The sequence below is a fragment of the Asparagus officinalis genome, unplaced genomic scaffold (genome assembly GCF_001876935.1).
Source record: "Asparagus officinalis unplaced genomic scaffold, Aspof.V1 AsparagusV1_Un16, whole genome shotgun sequence".
NCBI lineage: Eukaryota > Viridiplantae > Streptophyta > Magnoliopsida > Asparagales > Asparagaceae > Asparagus > Asparagus officinalis.
Genome location: NW_017972282.1, coordinates 153,547 through 180,202, shown reverse-complemented (window position 1 = coordinate 180,202; position 26,656 = coordinate 153,547). Strand labels below are relative to the sequence as shown.

General features: G+C 36.8%; 1 pseudogene; it reads right to left on the bottom strand.

Moving 5' to 3' along the window:
• On the bottom strand, nucleotides 1–26,249 carry LOC109827079 (annotated as a pseudogene).
• Nucleotides 26,250–26,656: the final 407 nt, after the last annotated feature.

Sequence of the window (26,656 nt, the reverse complement as noted above, 5' to 3'; positions counted from 1 at the left end):
CTATTGCTGCGACCCTGTTCTATTGGGCCCTGGGTTTGTCCCAACAATCTCCACAAACTTATGAAGACTATGGCCTCCTACAAAATCATTATCAGTGGGTCTTTTTACAGTAATCATCTCCAGCAGAAGAATTCCATAGCTATATACATCTCCAGCAGTTGAAGCTTCATTTGCCACACCGTACTCTGTTTCAGGATACATGCAAGTTAGTGGGCCTTAATCCAATATATTTCTCTGATTAAATAACTGAGAAAATATCACAAAACCACAAAGAAGTTTGGCCAATTTTGACATAACTGCAAGAAAAGTTTGGAAGTGTCGCTTGACCCCCAAAACCTTTTTAGATAACCCCCAAGAAGTCGGGGATTAAGTGATATTTCCAAAAATTTTGGGTGTTATCTCAAAATGGCTAAACTTCTCAGGTTTTGTGAAACTTATCCCAAATCTATAGTTTTTTTAGTGTATATGTAACCAAGAGAATATCTCCAGTGAGGTTTCTAATTAAAGCATTCAGATATGATAGATTGGTTATGATAATATCAGCATATAGACATGCAAACCTTTGGAGGGACTAAACAAGCATTGCATATACTTGAAAAAAAAAATGAGTAAGAAACCCATGTTTTGGATAATGTTTGCATGTAGGGAGAGAGCTGGAGTCACAAGATTTTAAACTTCCAGAAGCCAAACTACTGTAATAGTCATATTTCAACAGACAGGAGATGTTGAATATAGTTCTCCTTCTAAAAAATTATAGACTTCTAATAAGTGTAAATATTAACACAAGCAAGAACTAGAAGTTTTCACCTGGAGCAATATATCCAATAGTTCCTTTGAGGCCAACTTAACTCATAGAGTTCTGAGATGACTTGCTGACAATTTCCTTCAGAAATCTTGCCAGCCCAAAATCTCCAACATGGGCAGTCATGTGATCGCCGAGAAGAATGTTGCTAGGTTTCAAATCACAGTGAATTATTGATGTCCCACATTGATGGTGTAAATAATCTAAAGCAAAATCCACATCAATGGCTATGTTCAATCTTGCCATCAAGTTCAGTTTTTTTGGTTTGAATTGCTCAATTACTTTCGGATACAGCCAATCATCTAAATTACCATTGCGCATGAACTCAAAGACCACAACTTTGAAGTCATCACCCCTGAAATCTACACTTGAACAAGTTGTAATGATCTTGACAAGGTTTCGATGTCGGATGTTTCTCAAGGCTTCACATTCTGCCATATAGCTCTTGGATGCTCCTTTCATTTGAAGATTTAATACCTTCACCGCAACAATTTTCTTTCTATCCTCATCAAATATTCCTTTATATACCGTCCGAAACTTCCGATCCCAATTATATTGCCTGTAGAGAACCCATTTTTGGCTTTCACTAGCTCAGCATAAGAGACTTTCTCATGTTGCTCCATTATGGGTATACTGTGATGAGGTATTCTTCTTGAGCTTTTGTTCCAGTACCGTCCAAAGAGAAAAAGAAAGAACACAGATAAAAATAGAAATGAACCGGTGACGACAATGATCACTATCAATGTACTAGAGCGAATCTTCTTGTTTGAAGAATGAAAGGTACAACCTTGCAGGTGCATTTCTGGGTTTACTCCACAAAGCCTATTGTTTCCAGTAACTGAGAATTTACTTACATTTTCAAAGATCCCAAGCCTGGGTACTTCACCTTCAAAATCATTGAAGGAGATATTCAAATAGAGTAGATCAGACAATTCTGGTAGGAAATTTGGTATTTTCCCCGACAGGTTATTTTTCGAAACATCTAATTCCTGAATACCCCTTAATGAGCTTAAAGAAGAAGGAATACTCCCCTGAAGAAAATTCCCACCGAGATAAAGCTCTTCCAGAACTTTGTTTTGCACAGCGGAATCGAAGGCACACAATTACAAACGAGGTTGGAACACAAATCAACAACCAGTAACAAGTATCACAAATATAAGATAACAAATTTTACATGGTTCAGCAAATTTACCTACGTCCACGGGAGCGAGACAAATAATTTCTTATTAAGCACAAGAAATTATAAATAAGAGAGAATATGTTAATCTAATAGTAGGTGATTTTAATATAAAATCACTGCTCAAACTCTCTCAATATAAAATCACTGCTCAAACTCTCTCTCTCTCTCTCTCTCTCTCTCTCTCTCTCTCTCTCTAAATTACAACAGCTCCCCCAATTTAATTCCCTAACTCTTAAATTCTTAAGGTTGGGCAAATGGGAGCTCACGCAAAGAGAACAAAATCCCGCCGCCGCTCTTCTCTTCTCTGTTCCGCTCTACATTACGCTCACGAACAGGGTTTCCTATTAATACGGAAACCCTAGGCAATATCCAGCTAGAATCGGGTGAGATCCAACTGGATCCCACCACGTGACCGCCGTCCGATCTCGTACAGTTGAAGATCTCTATCAACAGGCGAGGTTCGGGGGGGGGGGGGCAAGGCGAGCTGCGATACTAGCGGCCCTTCGATCAGGCAAGCTCTAAGCCTCGAAGCACACCTCGGCCCGAGGCGAGCCTCACTCGCCTACCTGGACGCCCCGCTACAGGCGAGCTACCTCCGCTTCTCCTTGTCGTCACCGTCGCTGTCGAGGAGGTCCGCCGTCACCTTCAGGTACATTTTTCTTCAATTCTCCACTTCGTCCATCATTTGATAAATCTTAAATTTTGGACGATCATCAGAAGAACACTGCAAATGCTAATCAGGCTAAAACCAGCTGCACCATTATATCATGGCTGCCTACGTACCCTCTGACCTGGATCAAGCTAATCGTAGTTCTACCAAATGGCCTTCAAATGCCCTCAACAATGAAGAATGTTCAACAACTTTAAACAATGACCAAATTTTACCCCAGTGACAACTTTAATCAACATATCTGCTGGATTGTCCTTTGTGTGGATCTTCTCCAATCTAACGTCTCCATCATCCAAGACATCTCGAATAAAATAGAATCTTACATCAATGTGCTTTGTTTGGGCATGATACACCTGGTTTTTTGCTAAATAGATAGCTAACATGCTATCACAATTTACCTTGATGGCCTCCTGTGCAATCCCCAAGTCATCCAATAACCCCTACAACCATAAAGTCTCATTCACAGCTTCAGTCAATGCGATATACTCTGCCTCCATAGTGGAGAGAGCCACTTTAGACTAAAGTATACATCTCCAACACATTGGAGCTCCTGCTAGTGTAAACACGTATCTAGTAGTAGACCAGCGCTTGTCAAGATTCCCCGTATAATCAGAATCCACATAACCAATACAATTTTGTCGCATAAGAAATGGTTTGGGTTTATGCACTATGTAAAAGTTTTTGTTTGTTTGCTTGGATTAGTTACACATTATATGCATTTTATTGTTTACCACTTCTTTTACCCTATTTTGATGGTGACAAAGGGGGAGAGAAATCTCCTCATTTGTTACACATAGTTAGGGGAAGCTCATAGATAGGGGGAGCTACTATCTATAAGCTATATTTATTTCGTTCTAATATAATGGTTGGTTGTCATTATCAAAAATGGGGAGATTGTTATCCCTTATGTTTTGATGATGATTTACAACCACCATTATCGGTACTAATTGCGTGTTGAGTGATATTATAGTTTATATATATATCAAGCTTGTTAGTACCACTTATGGAGGATTGGATAGAATATGAGCTACAACGAAGATATCTAAAGGAGGAGGAAGCAATGTGATGAAGCAAATGTTAATCAAGAACAACATATACAAGTGAAAGCTTCATCAACTTTAAGCAATATCAAGACTTAAATAAATGTAATTCTATGTAAAACCCCGAAAAATTTAAATATTTTATGATAAATAATAATAAATATATTATACATTTATAAATAATATATTATGATGTTTTAGTATGCTAGGAATTGATTTGAGATCAATTCAATGTATAAATGTATATATTAAGAGCAAATGCACATTTCATGCTCGATGTATAAATCTGGAAATCTATGGCTAGTTAAGAGTTTATGTGTTTTACATATCGTTTCAGTTAGAATTTGGAAAAACTCAAAAGACTAAAGTTGTAGGTCTCTTCAACAGATTTCCAACGAATCTTAGATCACCTCATTCCAAGGTCGTATCAAAAAGTTATGGCTATTATACCGAACCTCAATCTGTGTGTAGACTGTCAGGCAGTCGACCGCTGGGCGTGCAAACGCCAGTTTCGCTTCTGTTTCGGGTTGGTTTTATCTATACCAAACCCGGTTATTACCCTAGGTATATATACTCGTTTTGAAGTTCTTAGAACCCTCTTTTGAACCCTAATAGCCTCAGCCCCCTCCTCTCTCTCCTCTTTAAACCCTAGCTCGGATTTTGGCGTTTTTGGGGCGTTTCGAAGGATTTTCGGTGGGGTTTCACGGTTCAGATTGAAGGAGGATCATCTTCTGGGGATTTGTCAGCACTTGAGGCGAGTAACATTTCGCCCAATCATCTCCCATGTTTTTTTTAAAAGTTTACAAACGTTTTTCATGAGTTTTATTGAGCCTAAGACTTATTTTCAATTATAAATCAATGCTCTTATTAGGGTGAATGCTAGAAATCATGTGTTTCAGATTTAAAATCCTCACCAACAAGTTTTTGATGAAAACCCAAATCTGGAAATTTATTTAAGAATAACAAATATGAGTTTTTATTTTGATTAAATGCTTTCACTCATGTTTAGGAGTTAAAAGTTAGGTCTAACATGCTAGTGTTCGTTTCTCATGCTATACATGAATTTATCACTGCCTCATAGTCTAGAATTGATAGTTATGGAGGTGAAGATCAGTATAGTAGGAGTATAGAACGAGATGAACGAGCTGCAGTTGTAAAATATCCAGTTTTCAGCCCGTGAGTCGACTCATGACTCATCATGAGTCGACTCATCAGGTTGAGTCGACCCATGACTGTCATGAGTCAACTCACTAAGTCAATCCCTGTTATTCATTAGTGTCTGCTGAGTCGACTCGTCAGTTCATGAGTCGACCCATGAGTCATGAGTCGACTCATAGCTGATTATGAGTCGACTCATCAAAGTTTTTCCTATTTTGTTGTGTTTCTGCTTGATCACCTACTGTGCTTATACTTTCATACAGTGTTCATATATGATCGAGGGTTCCGTTTATCATTTTTGAACATGAGAAGTTGCCTTGTTTATCAGGTATTAAATTGTAGTATTTATGATTTCATCTACATATGTAAGATGACGTTTTTCTGACACAAGCTTAGATCTGTATAGCGAGGCATGTACAAGGGTAGAATATGTATACCTATACTATTAGTATTCCATGTTTCATACACACAGTCCTCGTGTTGGACTATAATCCATTAAAGTCCTCGTGTTGGACTATAATCCATTTGAGTCCTCATGTTGGACTATAATCTATTACAGTCTTATGTTGGAAAATTGCTAAACCTTGAGTATGTTTCTTAACCGAGTTTGGAACACGACATATTATATGAAGCTGGGACATGATAGCTACCTAGGCTGGACATGACATTTATTATTGCTTTGACACGTTTAAATTATATCGATAGAGATGGGTTTGATTTTCTTTTCTTTATTGTTTCTTGTGTAAAACCTCGGGTTTAGTATTTAGGGATTTACAATTTGAGATACAAGGTATATACATGAGGGTTTCCTTGTTTGGATTATTTCTCTCGACGTACCTATGCTCGTGTTGTAATTTCCTAAGTACTAAAACCCACTATTGTTAGTATAAATAATTTTATATTTTTATATATCAACTGTATTTTCATATACAACGAGCCCTACCCCTTGGGGTTGGTTGTGATGTTGCTCGCTAGCGCTTTGACGCTCGTTGTCCCTCCCCCTTTCAGGTAACGAGCCCGGAGCCCGGAGAGTCGCAGGTTGAGGGCGATTTTTTTTATTAGTGCCCGCTTATCCTCTTATTATATGTATTTCATTTTTGTACTCCACTCGAGACATTTTTAGACTTGAGAGATTTGTATTCTAGAGTTGTAAAGGTTGTGTGCCTTATTTCATGTATCAGATGTTTTGTATTTTGAGACATGTTGAGATCTCCAGACTGTTATTATTCATTTCAGACATTGACTTTATATTCCAGCTTATTTGGTTGATGAGATGTCTTAATCCGAAATCTATCATTTCATCATGTATTTATTATAAAATCTTTTACTTGCTTTGTACCTACACCTGTTGTTGATTCCACTAGAGAGATAGTAATTGTGATGGTGAAACATGTTATTGCACAGTGTGGTGCATGGCAGGTTTGACATTTCTGGTTTCACCTCGGACTGCAGCCTTGTGTGAACCCAGGGGCGTCACATTCTATGTGAGGATATTTGTAGTTTTTCTTTTCTCTCTAGTGATAGAATATAGGCAAGTAGTTGTAGATTTTATTTGAAGCTATTGTGATATCACACACACGTTTTCATACTTATACTTTTGAGTATTTTTGTCAAAATATTGTTTTTCACAAGTATGAGGACCTATTCACAAAATTCCTTTTCTAGATAGTTTTTTTTAGTATTAAAAATATTTTACAAAGTTACACAATGTTTAGAAAATAATTGAGTATTTTTACGGAATTTTTAAAGAGTCAAAAAACTGTTTTAAAACCAGTTTTATCATGTATCTATTTGCGGTCGACCGCTACGGTCGACCGCCCGCCTTAAGTCCAGAGACTCAGAATATTTTTTAGAGTCTTGTAGTCGATCGTGATGGCCAACCGGATGCAGTCCAGAGACTCAGAATAGTTTTTAGAGGCTCATGGTCGACCGTGGCGGTCGACCGGATGAAGTCAAGAGAGTTTCGCGGTCAGTCACCACAGTCTATCGGCTAAAGTCCAGAGCCCACAATTAGTTTTTGTAGTTTGTGGTCGACCGCGAATTTCCCACGATCGATCGCCGTTCACCCCAATGGGATTTTCAGTATAGTTTCAGAAATCATTTTTTTAGGGGATTTGGGGAGATTTGGGTATGGGTTTTGGCAGCTGTGTTTTCTCCTATTTAAACCCCTCATACCCTTCTTCTTCAACCTGCTCTAAGCATTTTGAAAATCCTGAGTTTTGTATTAGTATTTTCAAAAGAGCCAAACTTTCAATCCTGTTTTTCTGTGTTTTCAAGTTCACATCCCAAGCTTCAAAGGTGATCTTTCTCCTTGCCATAGGGTTACTATAAAGAGAGAGATTTTACACCATTTACTACTGTTGTGAGCTAGATCTTGTGAAGATTAACTGTGTAGTAGTAAGATCTTGTGAAGATCGTTGTGTAGAAGAAGTTCTGGCTTCCAAACCGGGTTGTGTAGTGGATTCTCCTCGAGAGTGGGGAGCGGGGACGTAGGTCAACGGACCGAACCTCATTAACACATCGCGTGTCACTTGGATAACGATTTCTAACTCTATCTCATTTACTTTGGTTGTTCATTTTGTGGTGTATTGCTTGTCTCAATTTTTATTACACAATTATTATCTTAAGACCCTAATCACCCCTCTCTAGGGTCCAACAATTGGTATTAGAGCTTGGTCTCTATATTAGTTTTTGGTCTAACCACCTTAGAGAAAAGATCATATGGAGGCTTCATTGAATGTGCACATGCTTGAGGGACAATCCACCACTAGACCCCTACTTTTTACTGGTAGTAATTTTGCCTATTGGAAGGCTAGAATGAGGATTTACCTTCGTTGCATTGATCTTGACATTTTAGAGCTCATAGAAAAGAAATATGTAGAAAAGTCCAAGATTAGCAACATGACCGACGGTGAAAGACTCCTAGCTAATCTCAATGCCAAGGCCATGAATGCCTTAATTTATGGCCTTTCCCCCAATGAGTATAATAGGGTCTTCACATGTGCAACCGCACATAAAATTTGGGTAAAATTATGTATCACACATGAAGGAACCCCCCAAGTTAACGAGTCTAAGATTAGTGGGCTTATGCATGATTATGAGTTATTTAAAATGCTTCCTAATGAATCCATTGATACTATGTTTTCTCGTTTTACTAACATCATCAATGAATTGCATGGTCTTAACAAGAAATTGACTATCCAAGAGACAAACTACAAGATCCTTCGCTCATTGACTCCGGTATGGGAACCCAAAGCTACGACCATAGAGGAGGCTCATGATCTTACTACTCTAGCTCTTGATGGCCTCATTGGCAAGCTTAAGGTTCATGAGAAGAAGCTCAAAGGGAAGTGATAATCAGATTTTTATTACAATTTTATACCCTCATTATCTATTTTATATGAATAAATATACCACTAATAATTGTTTTTATCTTTAATTATAGGTTAATGAAGAATAAATCCCAAAAATCCCATCTCTCAACAAAGGCCCTTGAGTAAATGAAGAAATAAGAGAAATTTAAGAAGCCAAAGTGAAATATTTGAATTTTGAAGGCCAAAAGCCCAAATATCGCAAAACATCCAAGAAACTCAGCCAAGATTCCTCTTTATTCTCAAGTGAAATATAAGAGCTTGGAAGCCCAAAGCCCATCAAATAAATTAATCTCCATGACCGGTTGCTGCAGAAAATTGAATAGGCTTTTGGATTCTTCATGGACCGGCTGCAGAATTCTAAGACCGGACTTAGGCTTTTGGATTTTAATCACATGCATTGGATTTTAACATGAATGGGCCGGACTTTGGACTGCTGCAGAATTGGCTTTTAACATGAATGGGCCGAACTTTGATTTGCTGTAGAGTTGATTCCGAAAAACAAATGTGCAGAGTTGATTTTGAAAATCAATTGGAGCTCACAAGACCGGACTTGACTTAGAGAGTTGGATTTTAATTGGGCCGGACCTGCAGCAATATTTGGACTTTCATTTTCTTTTCAAAATCATATGGATGTTGGGCTAGAGAAGAACAAAAAGCAAATTCAAAGGTGGAGATTTCTTTGCTTGGGGCTCAAGACAAATCCAATGGTTCATATTCATTGATGATTACTATAAATAGGGGTAGAGAGTGAGGGGTTAAGGGTGTGAAAAATTTTGTAACTCCTTTTGGAGAGGAGGGCTACTCTTAATTGAGAAGGTCTTCCAAAAATTATAACTTTAGTTGTAATTAATAAAAATAATTTTTCTCCTCTTTAAATTTGTTCTTTCTCCTCTTTGTTGAATGATGAGGATGGAGATGAAGTGCAATTTGAAGGTTTACATTTCTTTTCTCTTTTATTTTTTTAGTAATTTCTTTATTATTGCTTATTAGTTAGATTTAAATTCATGCTTGTAGTGTATATTTATTTTTTTGTCTTTTTATTTCTTTTTACACTTTAATTTGTAGAATAGATTTATTTTCTTGCATTTAATTTTTGTAATATATTTTGTAGTTTAGATTTTTATTTTCTTTGTAGTTAGATTTATTTCTTGTTCATAGTTTAGATTGTATGAATTATTCTCTTGCACTTAAAATGTTCATGTTTAGGATAATCAACTAGAGAACTAATCGGTAGAAGAAGAATTTGATAATCTATGCTTATCTTAAATGGTTTGATAGGTTATGCTTATGAATTCTAGGATTATTATCATGTTGTTATTCTTATCATGAATAGTAATTTTGACTTAGATGATAATTTGATAGGTTATGCTTATCTTAAATGATTTGATAATCTATGCTTAATAAATCTAAGTTAAAATATGATAAAAAGAGAATAGTTTGTATTTTGTAATTGAAATTGGTTAGTGGATTATATTCTAGATTTCTTACCTCTTTTGAATCCTCCATCTTGACTTTCGTAAATTTTCTTTTCATTATTGGTTTTATTTCTTGATTTTATTCATTCATCTTTCTTGCCTTGTGATTTCATTTATTCTTTGATTTTTTCTTCTCTCCTCTAAAATTCGATTTATTATCTTTTGCATATATTCACAACAATCACTCATCACAATCACACTTATTCTTTATTCCTAATTGTCACACACAAAACATAAGAATCATTTCTAATATTCTCTTAAAATCACCTTCCTCGTAGGATCGATATTCTTATACTATAACTTGATTAATTGTGCACTTGCAATTTTGGTACATAATTATGCCGCATCAAGTTTTTGGCGCCGTTGCCGGGGAAGGTGCTAAAATAGGATTTTATTATTTTGGTTCTTTAACTTGTGTATTTTTCTTGTGAAGGAACCGCTTGGAGCTTGAAAATCTTGGATTGAAGATCAAGAATTTGAAGAATTGCTTTCGGGTAAGTCCTCTTTCTAGTTTTCAATTCCACCCTTTTAGTTAGCTTCACATTTAGAGACAATTAGGATTTTCAAAAAAAACAAAAAGATTTTATTTTTGTTAACCATAATAAAATTCACCTTTCACTTGGACATTAACTAACAAGATAATAAATTCAAACAAGAGCCATCTTCTCACATTTGATTGTTGTTGACCATAATTAAAAAAAAAGATTTTCTTTTTATCATCCTTTTTAGTTGCTTTTTAATTTCTAGGGTTGCAATTCATATAGTGTAGGAATTCACCAAAGTGATTGTAGCACTTGATTTGGCACACACTTAAAACATTCTTAAGGGAAAAACCCCAATCAAGATAAGGTAAGGGATTTCATCACCCTTTCCTTAGCCCACAAATCACTAATTCCTCACTTCACAAACTCAAGCCTTCTAAAACTCATTAGACGTTGGCCCCTAATGATTCGAGCTCAATAAGGAGCAAGAAATCCTTAAGTGAACCGGTTTAAGTTTTCTCAGAATAGTTGGTGTCTAAGGCAAGGTTTAGGGGTTGCGTAAAGCGCTCCGCAAGGAAAGAGGTACTTAATTGATCTTTGATCACCCTCTAGTACTATCCTTACCTGGCTAACTACCTAGGTAAAACTTTAATCTTTTCACTGTAGGAGTTTTTGGTTAGGAGCTGGTCTAGTTGAGTTAGGCTAAACCCTTAGAATTAGAGTCGACTGAAAAGTGATTGCCTTGATTTGTTTTAGTTAGGATTTTTCTTTTTCTTTATCTTTCCATATAAAAATAATAATTTTCTTTCTTTCCTTAAAAGAAAAAAAAACTAATTTTCTTTCTTTCCTTAAAAAGAAAAAAAATATTTGTTTTGGTGTATGCAAACTTGGGTTCGGGATAATTCTAATCGTTTAATCTGTGTTGAACCAATCCAAGAAATGGCAAATCAGCCCGTTCTTCAGGATATGTGTTACCCCACCAGAAATGTAATTCCATCTTGCATAAGACTCCCCGAAGTAAATGGAGCAAATTTCGAGCTTAGACCGCATTTCATTAACATGCTTCCCAAATTCCTAGGTAATGAAACAGAAGATGCATATATATTTATCTCGGAATTTGAGGAAGTATGTATTATGATAAAAATGAGAGAATTAACCGAAGATGCGATTAAGCTTAGATTTATTCCATTTGCTCTAAAAGGACAAAGCTAAAAAATGGTTGTACAGCTTACCGATAAATTCCATCTCAACTTGGGAGGAATTTGTCACCGTTTTTCTTAAGAAAATTTTCCCTATTCACAAAACGGTAAAGCTTAGGAATAACATTCAAAACTTCAAAATTGTCCCGGGAGAGCCATTCTGGAAATATTTCGACCGACTTAAAGATCTTTTAATCCAATGTCCTCATCACGGTCTAGAAAAATGGCGACTGTGCCAAGTCATATATAAAGGATTGGACTATTCTTCAAAAACATCTTTAGAATCGATGTGTCAGGAAGATTTTATGAGAAAAAACGCCGATGAAGCTTAGGAATTCCTAGAGAGTTTATCCGAAAAAACAATGCAGTGGGAACACTGTGATGATAGGGTTTCATCAGTTCCCCAGTCTAAGTCTAGTGGTCTTTCCCTGGAGTCAAACATTACTTCTGAAGCGAAGATGGCGACGATTATGCGGAGGTTAGAAGCCTTAGAAGTTAAGATGTAGAGAGACAAGATGTATCCCTAGTATTTGTTGACACAAAATCTCAATTAGCGGATATATTTACTAAGCCTCTTGGAGAGGATGATTTTTGTCGCATAAGAAATGGCTTAGGCTTATGCAATATGTGATAGTTCTAAATTGCTTACTTATTTTGTTTGTATTTTTTTTGTGTGGCATACATGTCTCTTTACCCCATTTTTGATGGTGACAAAGGGGGAGAGAAATCTCCTCATTTGTTGCATATACTCAAATCAATCATATTTCTACCCTGGGATGTCATAACTGTCAGTCTCCTACCCACGTTTCAGAGGAATGTCTTCTTCTAGGAAACAACCATGCATTAGAACAGATGAACGCTGCATTCTAACATCCCAGAAATGATCTATTTTCTCCAACCTACAATCCAGGTTGGAGAAATCATCCTAACTTTGCTTGGAACCAAGGAAACTCTCCCGGAAATCAAAACTTCATTCCCGCGTTAAACCGCAATTCCCTAGGGGAAACGCTGTCCCGTTCAATGCACCGAACAATTTTTCTAACCCACCTTTTCCAAACCAACATCCTCATCCTCAACAGCCTTCAAATTCTGATCATGACAAACGTTTAAGTGTCTTAGAAAAGGGTTTAGAAGCTATGATCAAAGCTTCTACACAAACTACCAATATGTTGACCCAATCATCTGTTAGCCCTTATGTTTTGATGATGTTTTACAACCACCATTAACGGTACTAATGGCTTATTGAGTGCAAATGTAGTAAATTTATTTATCAAGCTTGTTAGTGCCATTCATGGAGGATTGGATGGAATATACGCTACAACGATGATATCCAAAGGAGGAGGAGGCATAGTGATGAAGCAATGTTATTTCAAGAACAACAAATTCATATAAAAGCTTCATCCAAACTCAAGCTATATCAAGACTCAAGAATTGCATTCTATGTGAGGATATTAGCTAGTTTTTATTCTCTCTCTAGTATTAGAATGTAGGAAAAGAGTTATTGAATTCACTTGAAGCTATTGGGACTCACACACACGTTTTCATACTTAAGCTTTTAAGCGTTTTTCAAAAAATACTATTTTTCATAAGTATGAGGACCTATCTGCAAAATTCTTTTTCCAAACAGTTTGTTTTTAGTATTAAAAACATTTTACAAAGTTTCATAATTTTCAGAGGTCAAATAAATATTTTCTAAATATTTTTGTTTGAGTCAAAATACTTCTCTGGACTGTATCAGAATGCGGTCGACCGCACCGATCGATCGCACTTAACATCATTCGTCACTGGACTCCAGAGAGTTTGTCGGTCGACCGGTGCGGTCGACCGAAATCTCGATTTTTCTATCGGTCGACCGCGCTGGTCGACCGCTGTGTTTTCAAAGCTGCTGGCGGTCGACCGAATTCATCATTTCGGTCAACCCAACGTTCTGGCGGTCGACCGAAAGTTTAATCGGTCAACCGAGATTTTTTTTCAAACGGTCGTTTGCCTTTTTTACTGTGCTATCACTTAACCGTGTTTGGCACAGTCTGAGGCACAGTCTGTGTAGGAGATTATTTTCTTAATTGGGAAGATTGGGTTGTGATTTTAAAATGATTAATCTTTTCTATTTAAACTCAGACTTCTTCTTCCTAGTTGCCCTAACTTCTGCTAAAAAACCAGAGAGACGTTGTTTTCTGAGAAAATTTTTCAAACTCTGTTTTTCTCTGTGTTTTTGTGTGTGTTCACTTCCCAGCTTCAGTATTCTTTCTCTTTACCATATGGACCTGTAAAGAGAGAGTCTTGCATCATTTCTACTGCTGTGTGAGTGTGATCTTGTGTAGATCAACTGTGAGGGAGTGTGATCTGTTGAGATCAACTGTATAGTGAGAGATCGTGAGGGGATCGCTGTGTAGACGAAGTTCTGGCTTCCAAACCGGGTGTGTAGTGGATTTCTCTTCGAGAGTGGGGAGCGGGGACGTTGGTCCGTGGACCGAACCTCGTTAACACATCACGTGTTAAAGTATAACGATTCCTAACCCTATCTCATTTACTTTGATTGCATTAGAATATTGTGGTTTGCTTGGTTTAATTTTTATTGCATAATTAGAGCCTCTTGACCCTAATCACCCCCCCTCTAGGGTCCAACAATTGGTATCAGAGCTTGGTCTCTATATTAATTTTTGGTTTAACCGCCTTAGAGAAAAGAACTAATGGAGGCCTCTTTGAATATGCATATGTTAGAAGGATAATCCACCACTAGACCACCACTCTTCACCGGAAGCAATTTTGCTTATTGGAAGGCTAGGATGAGAATTTACCTTCGTTGCATTAATCTTGACATCCTAGAGCTCATAGAAAAGAAATATGTAGAGAAGTCCAAAGTCGGGAACATGACCGATGGAGAAAGGCACCAAGCCAATCTCAATGCTAAGGCCATGAACGCCTTAATTTGTGGTCTTTCCCCCAATGAATACAATAGAGTTTCCACGTGTCCAACCGCATACGAAATTTGGGTAAAATTATGTATCACACATGAAGGAACCCCCTCTTAATTCTAAGAAGAAAGGAAAATTCCAACCCACATGGGAAGGACCATTTGTAATAGAAACAGTCTATTCAAACGGTGCGTATCATCAATGAATTACATGGTCTTGATAAGCACTTGTCTATTCAAGAGATGAACTACAAGATACTTCGCTTTTTGACTCCGGCATGGGAACCCAAAGCTACGGCCATTGAGGAAGCTCATGACCTTACTACTCTAGCTCTTGATAGCCTCATCGGAAAGCTCAAGGTCCACGAGAAGAAGCTCAAGGGGAAGGAGAAGGAGGAAGTGCCATCACGGGAAGTGGAGGAGCCATCACCAAAGTTGAAGACCATAGCTCTCAAAGGAGCTAGTGATAACTTCTCTTCGTCATCGATAGTGAAGTTGATTTTTCTAGAGAAGTAGCTCATCTCTCTAGAAGAATCTCTAGACTCATAAAAATGAACAAGAATTTAACCCCCGATCTAACAACAAGTTTTCCTCTCGTGTAGGTAAATGTTTTGAGTGCAATGAACCGGGTCACATCACTAAGGATTGCCCCAAGCTCAAGGAAAAGTACATGAAGTACAAGAAGAAGAAGGCTATGTATGCCGGATGGGAAGAATCCGAACCAAGTGACTCGGATAGTGATGAAGAAGGAGCCAAACTTGCTCTTCATGACCCCAACATTTGTTTCATAGCAAATAAACATGAGGTAATATCCGAGGCCGGAAGTGAATCCTTCTACATGCAATGTGACATAGCTATGGCTTTAGAAGAATTGAACTTTGAATTTAAAAGAATGTCTAAAGAATACTCTTCTTTTAAAAAGTTGCATGCTTCTTGTGATATTAAGCTAGAACAATTAACAACTTCTCTTGCACTAAAAGATGAATTGCTAGGAGATCTCGATTTCGAGAATAAGCAATTAATATCAAAGATTGAAAGACTAAAAATTAAGAGAAGTTGGACTAGACCCACTCATGCTTATGCTAACTATAATCACCATGGTAGAAATAGGTTTTATGGCTCTCACACTCATGCATACAAAAGAAATTTTGTGTGCACATATTGTATGAGACATGGACACATTTCTACTCATTGTAGGATTAAAGACAACCATGATTTTTATGGAATGATATGGGTACCCAAAGGTACCAAGACTACTAACCACCAAGGACCCAAGACTTGGGTACCTAAATCTACTATATCTTTATCTTCATCTCTTGTAGGGAACATCACGGCAACGACGTAAGGAGATGTGGTACCTTGATAGTGGTTGCTCACATCATATGACAGGCAACAAAGAGTTATTTGCAACCCTATCAAGGATTGAAGGAGGTAGTGTCTCCTTCGGTGGTGGTGAGAAAGGTAAAATCATTGGTATCGGGTCTATTGGTAAGAAACCCTCACCCACAATTGAAGATGTTTATTTAGTAAGTGGTTTGAATCATAATCTTCTTAGCATTAGCCAATTAAGTGATAAAGGTTTTGATATTTCTTTTAAACCGGATAAATGCATCATTAATATGAATGAAAAAATTGTTTTTATTGCTAATCGCAAATCTAATGTATACATTTTTGAGATGAATGAATTAGTGAATCAAGATGTGAAGTGTCTTGCGGCAATTGATGAAAATCCTTGAATTTGGCACAAGAGACTTGGACATGCAAATATGGAGTTAATATCAAACTTATCTACGAGAAATCTTGTAAAAGGATTACCTAGCTTGCACTTCATCAAAGATACCATATGTGAGGATTGTGCCAAAGGTAAACAAACAAAATCTTCTTTCAAATCCATCAATGAGGTATCGACTTCTAAACCTTTGCAATTACTTCATCTTGATTTGTTTGGTCCTATGCGTGTTACCTCTCTTGGAGGCAAACACTATGTTTTTGTACTTATCGATGATTTTTCTCGTTTTACATGGACAATATTTCTTGCAAAAAAAAATGATTGTTTTGAAGAATTTGCTAATCATGTTAAAAGAATTGAAAATGAAAAAGATTTGAAAGTTGTTAAAATAAGAAGTGATCATGGTGGTGAATTCAAAATGAATTTTTTTATGATTTTTGTGCTCATCATGGTATAACTCATATGTTTTCCGCTCCTAGAACACCACAACAAAATGGTGTTGTTGAACGGAAAAATCGCACCATACAAGAGATGGCACGCACTATGCTTAATTCTTTTGATTTGCCAAAATATTTTTGGGCGGAAGCCGTCAATACGGCTTTCCATGTTTTAAATCGTGTTTTGATTAGACCAAAGCTTAAGAAAACTCCTTATGAACTTTATTATGGAAAAACTCCTTTCATTGGTTATTTTCGTGTCTTTGGTTGCAAATGCTTTATTTTAAATACAAAAGATCACCATGATAAATTTGATTCCAAAATTGATGTTGGTATTTTCTTGGGTTATGCACCTCGAAGTAAGGCTTATAGGGTCTTCAATAAACGAAGCCTCGTTGTTGAAGAGTCTATAAACGTTACTTTTGATGAGACTAATGTTGGCTCTCAAGTTGTGTTGCCTAGGAAAGATGATGATGATGATATTGAGGGAGGATTGGACTTGTTGCAAATCAATGACACTCCCTCTATAGAAGTTCAAAAGGATGTGGATAGCACAAACGCTCAAGATCAAGTTGAACCACCTAAAGCTTGGAAATTCACATCAAATCATCCAAAGGAACAAATCATTGGGAGCCCTTCAAAAGGAGTTATAACTCGCTCAAAAGCCTTGAGTGAATGTGGTAATGTTGCATTTCTATCTCAACTAGAACCTAAAAAGGTTAATGATGCTTTAAATGATGAATTTTGGGTTTTAGCTATGCATGAAGAATTAAACAATTTTCAAAGAAATGAAGTTTGGAAGTTAGTTCCTAGACCTAACAATGCTAGTGTTATTGGTACAAAATGGGTTTTTAGAAACAAACTTGATGAACATGGCATTGTTACTAGAAATAAAGCTCGTTTGGTTGCCCAAGGATACAATCAAGAGGAGGGCATAGACTATGATGAAACCTTTGCACCGGTTGCAAGGTTGGAATCTATTAGGATGTTTTTAGCATTTGCTAGCTTTAAAAATTTTAAACTATTTCAAATGGATGTTAAAAGTGCTTTCTTAAATGGTTTTATAGAAGAGGAAGTGTATGTTGAGAAACCCCCCGGTTTTATAGATCATATTTTCCCTAATCATGTTTATCGGGTTCAAAAAGCTTTATATGGGTTGAAACAAGCTCCTAGAGCTTGGTATGCTCGTCTCTCTAGTTTTCTTGTTGAAAATGGTTTTTCAAAAGGAACAATTGATAACACTCTTTTTGTGCGAAAAAGGAAAAATGATTTTATTTTAGTTCAAATATATGTGAATGACATCATTTTCGGTGCTACTAATGAATCCTTGTGCAAGGAATTCTCTAAAGTTACGCAGGATCACTTTGAGATGAGTATGATAGGAGAGCTTACATTCTTTCTCGGGCTCCAAGTCAAGCAAACTAAGGATGGGATCTTCATTTCACACAGCAAGTATGCGAAGGAATTGGTTAAAAAATTTAATTTGGAGAATTCTAAGCATGCACCTACTCCCATGAGTACTAGTGTTAAGCTTGATGCGGATGAGAGTGGTGAAGATGTGGACCAAAAACTATACCGAGGTATGATAGGTAGTCTTCTTTATCTTACCGCTAGTAGACCCGATATTATGTTTAGTGTGTGTGCATGTGCACGTTTTCAAGCATCTCCTAAAGCATCTCATTTAATTGTGGTTAAAAGGATCATTAAATATGTTAATGGAACTTTTAATCTTGGTTTATTTTATCCAAGAAGCACCTCTTTTGACTTATATGGTTTTTGTGATGCCGACTTTGCCGGATGTAAGGTAGATCGCAAGAGTACTAGTGGAACATGCCAATTCTTAGGAAATTCCCTTGTTTCTTGGGCTTCCAAGAAACAAAATTGTGTTGCATTGTCCACTACGGAAGCGGAATACATTGCCGCCGGCTTATGTTGTGCTCAAGTTTTATGGATGAAACAAACCTTAGTTGACTATGATTTGAATTTTCAAAATATTAAAATCTTTTGTGATAACACAAGTGCTATAAATATTTCCAAAAATTCGGTTTTGCATTCTAGAACCAAGCATATTGATGTGCGCCATCATTTCTTACGCGATCATGTAGAGAGACAAGATGTATCCCTAGTATTTGTTGACACCAAATCTCAACTAGCGGATATATTTACTAAGCCTCTTGGAGAGGATGATTTTTGTCGCATAAGAAATGGTTTGGGCTTATGCAATATGTGAAAGTTCTATTTGCTTGCTTGTTTAGTTGTATTTTTGCATGCATTTCTCTTTACCCCATTTTTAATGGCGACAAAGGGGGAGAGAAATCTCCTCATTTGTTGCATATATTTAGGGGGAGCTCATAGATAGGGGGAGCACCTATCTATAAGCTATATTTATTTTTCTCTTATATAATGGTTGGTTGTCATCATCAAAAAGGGGGAGATTGTTAGCCCTTATGTTTTGATGATGTTTTACAACCACCATTAACGGTACTAATGGCTTATTGAGTGCAAATGTAGTAAATTCATTTATCAAGCTTGTTAGTGCCATTTATGGAGGATTGGATGGAATATACGCTACAACGATGATATCCAAAGGAGGAGGAGGCATAGTGATGAAGCAATGTTATTTCAAGAACAACAAATTCATATAAAAGCTTCATCCAAACTCAAGCTATATCAAGACTCAAAGATTGTATTCTATGTGAGGATATTAGCTAGTTTTTATTCTCTCTCTAGTATTAGAATGTAGGCAAAGCGTTATTGAATTCACTTGAAGCTATTGGGACTCACACACACGTTTTCATACTTAAGCTTTTAAGCGTTTTTCACAAAATACTATTTTTCATAAGTATGAGGACCTATCTGCAAAATTCTTTTTCCAAACAGTTTGTTTTTAGTATTAAAAACATTTTACAAAGTTTTATAATTTTCAGAGGTCAAATAAATATTTTCTAAATATTTTTGTTTGAGTCAAAATACTTCTCTGGACTGTATCAGAATGCGGTCGACCGCACCGGTCGACCGCACTTAACATCATTCATCACTGGACTCCAGAGAGTTTGTCGGTCGACCGGTGCGGTCGACCGAAAGCTCGATTTTTCTATCGGTCGACCGCACCGGTCGACCGATGAAGTCTCTGTTTGTTTCTTTGTTTTCAGACCTGCTCGCAACCGAGACTTTTTTTCAAACGGTCGTTTGCCTTGTTTACTGTGCTTTCACTTAACCGTGTTTGGCACAGTCTGAGGCACAGTCTGTGTAGGAGATTATTTTCTTAATTGGGAAGATTGGGTTGTGATTTTAAAATGATTAATCTTTTCTATTTAAACTCAGACTTCTTCTTCTTCCTAGTTGCCCTAACTTCTGCTAAAAAACCAGAGAGACGCTGTCTTCTGAGAAAAATTTTCAAACTCTGTTTTTCTCTGTGTTTTTGTGTGTGTTCACTTCCCAGCTTCAGTATTCTTTCTCTTTGCCATAGGGACCTGTAAAGAGAGAGTCTTGCATCATTTCTACTGCTGCGTAAGTGTGATCTTGTGTAGATCAACTGTGAGGGAGTGTGATCTGTTGAGTTCAACTGTGTAGTGAGAGATCGTGAGGGGATAGCTGTGTAGACGAAGTTCCGGCTTTCAAACCGGGTGTGTAGTGGATTTTTCCTCGAGAGTGGGGAGCGGGGACATAGGTCAACGGACCGAACCTCGTTAACACATCGCGCGTCAAAGGATAACGAATCCTAACCCTATCTCATTTACTTTGATTGCATTAGAATATTGTGGTTTGCTTGGTTTAATTTTTATTGCATAATTAGAGCCTCTTGACCCTAATCACCCCCCCTCTAGGGTCCAACATCATCCACCACTCTAAATTCATTCATGCAAACAACCGGCCAAGTGCTCAACTCGAACACTCAAGCCATAGCCCTATTAGAAACCCAACTTGGGCAACTAGCCGCTGCCGTGAGTGAGAGAGAAAAAGGAAAATTTTCAAGTCAACCTGTTGCTAACCCTAAAGACACTGGATCCAGTTCCAACAATCCAGCCCAATTGAATGCAATTCACACTCTGAGATCAGGAAAACAAATAGACAATCAAGTTAGAATGCCACCGGATCAAACCCCTTCTCCCATCCAACACACTCCTTCTGATGAAGCAATTCCTTCCGATGACCAAAATGCAGAACTTGAGATTGAGCCTGATCTAGATAGGTATAGGCCCGTTGCCCCCTTTCTAGATAGACTCAAACCTAGAAAAAACTCACCGCAGGTTGAGAAAATCCTAGAAACATTCAAACAGATCAAGATCAACATCCCTCTCCTAGATGCAATCGAACAAATCCCTTCTTATGCAAAGTTCTTGAAGGACTTATGCACTAAGAAAAGAACCACCAATGTCCCCAAGAAAGTCTTCTTAGCTGCCAACCTCAGTGAAATTTTTTCGAAACCCATGCCGTTGAAATACAAGGACCCTGGTTGTCCCACAATTCCATGCGTCATAGGTAACACTCACATTGATAAGGCACTTCTAGACTTGGGAGCCAGTGTCAACCTCCTTCCTTATTCAGTCTATCAACAACTAGGTGTAGGAGAACTTAAACCGACAAGATGCACTCTACAGTTAGCTGATAGATCTGTAAAAATTCCCAAAGGAGAGGTAGAGGATGTTCTGATCAAAATTGGAGAGTTCATTTTCCCTGTTGATTTTATTATCTTGGAATCGCAGCTTGTTTCCAATCTCAAAAGTCAAATCCCCGTCATTCTAGGAAGACCGTTCTTAGCCACCTCAAATACTTTGATAAATTGTAGAACCGTTCAGATGAAACTATCTTTTGGGAATATGACTGTTGACCTCAATATCTTCAACCTAGGAAGGCAGCCTAGTGATCCATCTGATGAACACATGGAAGTGAATTTTATTCAAGGAATATCCAGTGAACAACAAGAGGGAGAGTGTGAGTCTGATTCAAATGCATCTGATTTAATGATTGAGGAGTTTTCTGATGATGAACTAGAGATAGAACCGCTGATCAATCATGTTTTTACTGTTGGCTGGCAACGAGAACCTTTGGAGATAGAACCCCGAGTCCAGCTTCGCCCATCTATGGAGGAACCCCCTAAGTTAGAGCTCAAACCTCTACCCGAAAATCTAGAGTATGCCTACTTAGGGGAGAACAAATCTTTACCAGTTATCATTTCTTCTGAGTTGACTACCAGTCAAAAGGAAGCTCTCTTAGCTGTTTTAAGAGAGAATAGGTTGATAAATCACATTTTATTACAGTTTTCTACCCTCATTATCTATTTTATATGAATAAATATACCACTAATAACTGTTTTTATGTTTAATTGCAGGTTAATGAAGAATAAATCTCAAACTCCCATCTCTCAACAAAAACCCGTTGATTAAATGAAGAAATGAAGCCAATTGGAAAATCAATTTCCAAATTATCCAAAAGCCCAAGCTAAGAAAAAGAAAAAAGCCCAAGAAATGCCAAAGCCCAAAATAAATGCATGAAGAAATCAAGAAGCCCAAAAGCCCAAGATCCAAGTCCAAAATCCCATGGAAGAGGAACTCTGCGGACAGCAATAGGAGAAGGGCAGGCATCGATGCCTTTTCCGACATGGTAGAGCGATTTCTCAAAATTTTTATGGTTGACTTTTCTATTTTTGGTGACACATTTTCCCAATGTTTGCATCATCTTAAACTAGTCCTAGAACGGTGTAGGGAGAAAAATCTGACTCTCAATTAGGAGAAATGTCATTTCATGGTCAAACAAGGCATTGTTTTAGGACATGTAGTTTTCAATAGGGGAATCGAAGTGGACAAAGCTAAGGTAGATCTCATTTCCAATCTCCCTCCTCCCAAAACTGTCAAAGATGTCAGATCATTTCTTGGTCATGCTGGTTTTTACCGATGTTTCATCAAGCATTTCAGCAAGATTGTTAGACCCTTGACCAATCTCTTAGCCAAGGATACATCATTTGTCTTCTCTCCCGACTGCCTCAAAGCTTTAGGATACATCATTTGTCTTCTCTCCCGACTGCCTCAAAGCTTTTGAATATCTGAAAAAGGAGCTAACCATAGCTCCTATCATTCATCTCCCGACTGCCTCAAAGCTTTTGAATATCTGAAAAAGGAGCTAACCATAGCTCCTATCATTCATGCACCAGACTGGACCTTACCCTTCAAACTGATGTGTGATGCATCTGATTCTGCGATCGGTGCTGTTTTAGGACAACAGTTTGATGGAAAACCACATGTGATCTACTTCGCCAGTAGGACTCTGAATGATACCCAACAAAACTACTCTGTCACAGAAAAAGAGTTTTTAGCTGTAGTCTTTGCCTTAGAAAAATTCAGGTCCTACCTCATCAGTTCCTTAACCAAAGTTTTCACAGATCATGCCGCACTAAAGTATCTTTTGACCAAAAAGGATGCTAAAGCATGGCTCATTAGATGGATTCTCCTTCTTCAAGAGTTTGACATTCAAATTCTTGATAGAAGGGGAACAGAGAACCCCATAGCAAATCACCTCTCTCGACTCCCAAATGCACCAACATCAACCGTCCTAATCAATGAACATTTTCCAGATGAAAAACTCCTAGAAATCCAATCTGTTCCCTAGTTCGCTGACATTGTGAACTACATAGTCATGAACCAGATCCCTTCTCATTGGTCCAAACAGGATAGATCCCGTTTTCTCTCCCAAGTAAAATACTTTTACTGGGATGATCCATATCTGTTCAAATACTGTCCTGATCAGATCTTTAGGAGGTGTGTTCCCACTGAAGAAACTAGGAGTGTTCTATCCTTTTGTCATGAGCAAGCCTGTGGGGGTCACTTTGGCCCGAGAAAAATAGCTAAAAAAGTTCTCCAATCTGGGCTGTATTGGCTCACTCTCTTCAAGGATTCATTCGAGTTTTGTAAAACATGTAACCGCTGTTAGCTTTTAGGAAAGGTCACTAGAAAAAATATGATGCCCCTACAACCCATCTTATCCGTTGAACTTTTTGATCTGTGGTGTATCGATTTTATGGGACCATTTCCAAATTCCTTTGAAAATGTCTACATTCTAGTAGCCGTTGAATACATGTCAAAATGGGTTGAGGCGGTAGCTTGCAAAACTAATGACAATAAGGTCGTTGTCAAATTTTTGAAAGAGAACATTTTTGCCCGGTTTGGAGTACCTCGAACGATCATCAGTGATAACGGTACACATTTCTATAACCGTTCTTTCGAGGCTTTGATGAGGAAATATTCAATCACACACAAATTGTCAACTCCTTATCACCCTCAAAATAGTGGACAAGTAGAGGTCACAAACAGGCAGATCAAACAAATCTTAGAAAAAATAGTTAATCATAACAGAAAAGATTGGTTTTTAAAATTGTGTGATGCTTTGTGGGCATATAGAACAGCTTTTAAGGCTAATTTGGGGATGTCACCATACAGACTGATATTCGGGAAAGCTTGTCACCTACCAGTAGAGTTAGAACATCGAGCAATGTGGGTAATAAAACAGTTAAATTTTGACTCAGACTCAGCAGGTAAGAATAGGTTGCTCCAAATAAATGAGTTGGAAGAAATTCGGAATGATGCATACATAAACTCAAAAATTTACAAAGAGAAAACAAAATTTTTTCATGATAAATCAATTTTACGAAAAAATTTCTCTCCAGGACAAAAAGTTTTATTGTACAATTCAAAATTATATTTTTTTTCCGGGAAAATTAAGATCAAGATGGACAGGTCCATTTTTTATTAAACAAGTTTTTCCATATGGAGCTGTCGAGATAGAAAATCCTAAAAATGGTAATATTTTTAAAATAAATGGTCAACGTCTGAAACCATTTTTAGAATTTTCTACGCTCGGAGAGGAAGAGGTGTTGGTTCTTCATGAACCTCATTATCTGTAAAAAAACAAAAAAAAAACAAAAAAATAAAAAAAAAAAATTTTCCTCTTATTTGATTTCTTCATCCTCATACTAACAGTAATTGTAGATCCTTATCATCATTGTCAACCGAATAACTATAAGTTCTTCAATTTTATCTGCTTTACTTTGTGCTTCAGCGAATTTGCATTGAGGACAATACAAAATTTAGGTGTGGGGTGAGAAATACATATTTTTCTCTTTATTTTACCTTTTTAGTTATATTTTTCTTTCTTTTTGTTAAAAAAATAAAAATAAAAATATTATAACTTGCCAAATTAATAGAGTTAAGTAATAATTGATCAAATTGATAGATTTTAAATTTTCTAATTCTTAGTTAGTGACATATTCAAGTTCACCTTTTATGATAACTCCAAATAAAATTATTAAGAAATGATTTTTCAACTAGTATATCTTACTTAAGTCTTACCTTAGATTTTTAATTAAAAATAACGAAATTTTTGCATGCCTAACTTAGAGTTGAAAATATTTTTTCAAGTTATCTTGATTTACACAATTTTTTTTTAGACTATATATACTTACACATATATATATTAAAAAAAAACTAACCTTATAAAAGAAGAGTGCGAAAAAAGGGCCCCCCCAAAAAAAAAACTCTTAAACATTGGGTTGGGATTCATTGGCCCAAAACTCGTTAAATGGTCACTTAGAAAGCCCGTTAAAATAGAAAACAATCACCAAGAATTAGAGAGTGAAATATATATATATATATATATATATATATATATATATATATATATATAACACTAACCATTGTTTTTATATATATATTGTTGTTTTGTATATATGGTCTTGAAAAACAATTTTTGATCAAGAGACTTGAAAGTTATTTAAAACAAAGAGTTGGCATGTTCTTTTCAAAACTTTTTAATTAAATTTCTAAGATTTGACTTGGTTTTGTATTGCTATAATGAAAAAGATTTTCTAGGGGATTTACATTGGAGTTATATATAAAAACGTTTTCTTGATTATTAACTAGCTTCAATTAGAATGTCTAAATATATCAAGGAAAATCTGTTATTTACTGACTTATTTAACTTGGCAAGTTGACCGAATTTTGTGGGTATATTCACTGTAAACCCTCACGAGACCATAACTCGTTCACTAGGGTAACCTAGGGGTTTAAAGGCTTGTTGTATGCGCTAAATACAACCGCGATTCCTGCGAAAGTAAGTTAGGGTTTTCTTTTTATTTTCTTTGCTAGAGGACTAGCAAAAGTTTAGGTGTGGGGATATTTGATAATCATATTTTTATTACAATTTTATAACCTCATTATCTATTTTATATGAATAAATATACCACTAATAATTGCTTTTATCTTTAATTACAGGTTAATGAAGAATAAATCCCAAAAATCCCATCTCTCAACAGAGGCCCTTGAGTAAATGAAGAAATAAGAGAAATTCAAGAAGCCAAAGTGAAATATTTGAATTTTGAAGGCCAAAAGCCCAAATGTCCCAAAACATCCAAGAAACTCAGCCAAGATTCCTCTTTATTCTTAAGTGAAATAAAAGAGCTTGGAAGCCCAAAGCCCATCAAACAAATTAATCTCGAGACTCCTAATGATCTTTGAGTACTTTAGCTACTCTACTAGTCTTTCCAGTGTCAGGTCGAAGCTTCTTATTATAATCGTATGACACTAATAGTTCTGGCAAGCCGTTGTAGCCATACTTTCTTAGCATGCTCTCGACATAATGAGATTGGGACAACCTAATTCCATCTTCAGCGTATATGATTTTGATTCCAAGAATCACGTCCACAGTTCCAAGCTCCTTCATGCTAAAATGTGCTGAAAGAAATTTCTTAGTAGATATTACTATCTCCAAATCACTTCTAATAATGAGCATATCATCCATATAGATGCAGATGACCACCACCTTTCTTCAGCGATATTGATGTGTAGGCACTTGTCAGATTCACTGACTTGATACCCATTGTTGCGAACAACCCCATCGAATTTCTCATGCCAGAGTTTTGGTGCCTACTTAAGTCAATATAGAGACTTAATAAGTTTACAAACTTTACTAGCTGGAGCATCAAGTCCTTCTGGTTTCTCCATGTAGATCTCTTTTGTGAGATCTCCATTAAGAAAGGCAGTCTTCATATCCATCTGATGTATGACGAACCTGTTAATCATTGACCATGTGATAAGCACTCTGATGGTAGTGATCCTGCAAACTAGTGTATAGATATCAAAGAAATCTATACCTTCTTTCTGAGAGAATCATTTCGCCACCAGTCTTGCTTCGTACTTTTTAATAGT